Source organism: Octopus bimaculoides, chromosome 25 (assembly GCF_001194135.2).
Source record: "Octopus bimaculoides isolate UCB-OBI-ISO-001 chromosome 25, ASM119413v2, whole genome shotgun sequence".
In the NCBI taxonomy this organism is placed as follows: Eukaryota; Metazoa; Mollusca; class Cephalopoda; order Octopoda; family Octopodidae; genus Octopus; species Octopus bimaculoides.
The window spans coordinates 34,636,510-34,640,523 of NC_069005.1; positions in this window are offsets into that span (position 1 = coordinate 34,636,510).

Below are 4,014 nucleotides of genomic sequence, written 5' to 3' on the forward strand. Positions count from 1 at the left end.
TATATATATACACATTCCAGGCGTGCGTATTCATAAACAGTACAAATCCCCGATATAAAACTCGTCATGATAGAAATAAAGATTATATGATAACACTCCATCTACTAGAAATACCAATCAAATCTCCTTCAAATCACACTCTGCGTATTAACACACACCGAATAATGTAGCTGTAGGTTGTCTACTCAGAAGTAAAAATGAGTAAAACGAATGATCACGGCTGGAAAGCCCTTGATAATGCGTTTGCTTCATCGGATCTAAGAGGTTAACCAACAACAACTTTTGTCATGATTTCCGAACAGGATATAAAAGAAAAAAACATATCATAATTGGGAGTTATTTAGTACAATGAATTTCGGTGAAATGCAACTTATGTTAATTAAACGATAGTTTTATATCTGTGGAAGACTTCTCTTTCGTATGGGATAGGGGAATTTTAAGTGGAGAATATTTTTGTTTTAGTTTTGTTTTTGTAATTTGTTTTAATTGACATCAATGGAATAATGATGACATCACTCTTTAAAGCATTAACACATGTACATTGATACCCTAATTATGAAAGCTCAACAGTTACTTGACCTGCCAGAAATAGCAACCAAATCTCCCCCAAATCACACTGTCTTGAAAAGGATTTATATATTGGACAATGTAGTCCAGTATAAACTATGCCTGAATGAAAGACAGAGCAGTCACGCCTTTGATCAGATGTTGTCTATATGAGAGCTGACCCGGGGTTAAACAACAACGAAAAGCATATTAAATAATGTAGCCATTGATACGTTTTTGGTAATCAAGTAAGCTAAAACTTCTTTATATCGTATTCATAAACAGCACAAATCCCTGATATAAAAATCGCCATAACAGAAATAATTATCATAGAATTCCAAAAAAATAATCAGATTCAGATAATAATCCTTTCTAATACAGGGAAAAAGACTGAAATTTTGGGGAGCGGGATAGGCGATTACATCGACCCCAGTACTCAACTTATTTTCTCGACTCCGTAAGGATGAAAAGCAAAGTCGACCTCGGTGGTGTTTCAACTCAGCACGTAACGGCAGACGAAATACCGCTAAGCATTTCGCCCGGCGTGCAAACGACTTTGCCAGCTCACCACCTTACCAAACACACAAATAATGCCCTAATCCTAATCTCAGCTGCTATCTGTTTCTTGGTTATGCCGTCGCCGACTAAACCGGCAACAGAACATTAGTGCGTACAGAATGAATGGATAAGCCAACTGGGCAAATAGATAATGCATGTCCACTACGAATGGATTAACTCAACGAGGAGTCAACAACCAACCATCAAATCTACAAATGGAGTGAGATCCTATGACTCTCTTGGTTACTCCTGCTCCCGGTTGTCTACCTCAGATGTATAGGCCTTTTACCCAGGGACACCCAAACGAGAAAAACTCCTTAATAAAAGTGGAATACATCCAAGGTTGTTTAAATCAGGTCAACATTATTATTATTATCTCTTCTTTTATATTGTCTGAAATGACAGACACGTGTCATTACAAGATTATACTCTATCTGAATGAAATACGGAATGGCCACGTATGGACAGTCTTTAAACGTAGTCTTTAAACAAGGAAAGATACATTGGCTAATGTTATTCTAGATACACTATGTCAAAATGATGTACAATAGACAAGGCTGCAGTGTGAGGACTTGGATGGTGGAAAAACCTATCGAAGCACGAGAGAAGTTGCTTGAAACCCGTATAAGGGATGAAAAAAAAAAAACTTCCCCACATGCATAATTACCTGCAGCGTATGATAAATAATTGCATTCTACAATCTTTATTGAACATTTGCCTCGAATTTGAAACAAAAGACACAAGCACAAACACAGGCGCGCGCTCTCACACAACCGTGAATAGTGCCAAGACTAATGGTGTACCACTTTCGAAATAATCTAACGCCACAACAGTGTAATTCTAATGCAACTTTTACGAATTTTTGGCAAGTCCATGACTTTCTTGTGGGAAACCAAGCTGTTCTAGACCAATGCCGCTATTTTTTTTCCATTGGAATCTAAAACAATATTTCACTTTATTATATAACAAGACATCGTCTATTTATGTTGAATGGATTTCTACAAAGGAAAGTTTTTTTCACTTTCCTTCTCTGATATTTTATTTTCTTCGGCACCAAATACTTCATAATGCTGCCATATTCTACAGCTATTACATTTCACGAAGTAAAAAACGTTAACTTAAAATAAACAAATATTAAAACATAAAAATTAAGTTTTTTGTTTAACTACATACACATACACACACGCACACGCACACACACGCACACACATACCTATATATATATATATATATATTACTCTTTCACTTGCTTCAGTCATTTGACTGCGGCCATGCTGGATCACCGCTTTTAATCGAACAAATCGACCCCAGGACTAATTCTTTGTAAGCCTAGTACTTATTCTATCGGCCTCTTTTGCCGAACCACTAAGTTACTGGGACATAAATACACCAGCCTCAGTTGTCAAGCAATGGTGGGGGGAAACACACACACACACACACACACACAAACATATCTATAATTCTTTCCCCCTCCTTTCTCTCCCTTTCCTTTTTTCTCTCTCATCCCTTCTCTGATTCTTTTTTCTCCTCTTCACCGTTTTCTATCTGTCTCTCCCTCTTCCTCCTTTACTCTCTTGTTGCTCACGTGTTACCATCGTGCATCTTTTTTCCACACGCATTCATCTTTCTTTAATTCCGGTTTGTTGCACAGACCAGACGTATTCTTGTCTGTCTCCACCCCTGTCTTTTCTCCTGTCAAAGAATGTTGCTCAGCGTTCGCCACCATACCCCGCCTGGCTTGGCAGCGCTCACTATTTGTTTCGCTGTCCTGTTTTTGTTACTAACTTTGACCCTCCGCAAAATCCCAAATTTTGTTTTGGTTTGCGGAAGCTTACCGCCTTATTGATAGAGTACAGAACAGTATCACCCCTCTGATAAAAGTATAATTTATAACACATACACACACGCGCGAACACTCACATCACATCCCATGCAAACATATATGTTGGGTTTATTTGTGCTCTAAATATAATGGAAGGATAGCATTTCAATGTTAAGTTCTGTATTAACGGAACCAAGCACACACATACACACATATGTGTGTGCATGTTTATAAGTATATGTTATACATATGTTATATATGTAGTATATATGTGCATATGTATACGTATATATATGTACGTGTATATGTATATATATATATATATGTGTGTGTGTGTGTGTGTGTGTGTGTGTGTGTGTGTGTGTGTGTGTGTGAATATGCATTTGTATATGCATACATATATGTATATATATATATATATATATATATATATATATATATATATATATATATATATATTTGTGTGTATATGAATATGCGTGTGTATGTGCATATACTTGTCCAGAGAGTGAATGTAGAGTGCTTGTGCAAGAGGGGCGGGTGAACAGTGCTTGATGCCTATGCAGGCAGCTTCTGCTTGCTAGTCTGCTATCAACCATTGCCTCCTGCAAACCTTCTGCTGTAAAAGTGTAGAATGGAGCTTACGGTTCAAGTCTTTTTCTAATGCTGCACAGCCTCTCGACTACCAAGCTTTCTGCACCAACTGTTTGATTTGACATGAATGCTGGATACGTTGTTGCCCTAGGTTCGACTGTAGGGCATCAGTAGAAGCTCCAAGTGCGAAAGCAAGCAGAGCCACTGATGTGCGGCCACGTAGAAGTACTTTCTACTGCTGTCCCAGCAATGGATCCAACTATGAATAGCAATATATTTAGGAAGAGGTAACTCCAGAGAGAAGCCATGAAGCTACTTGCACCTGGTGGTGTATCATATGTTCATGGGCCCAGGAACAGAGATTGCAGGGAGTGCAAGATTACCTCCTAAAATTACTTGAGAGTGCAAAATCAAAATTTACATCCATACTTACTGTTCTCGGGTTTAGAAAACAGTGCGTAGAAAGTGATCCGTACAAAGCAGTTTGAAGTTAG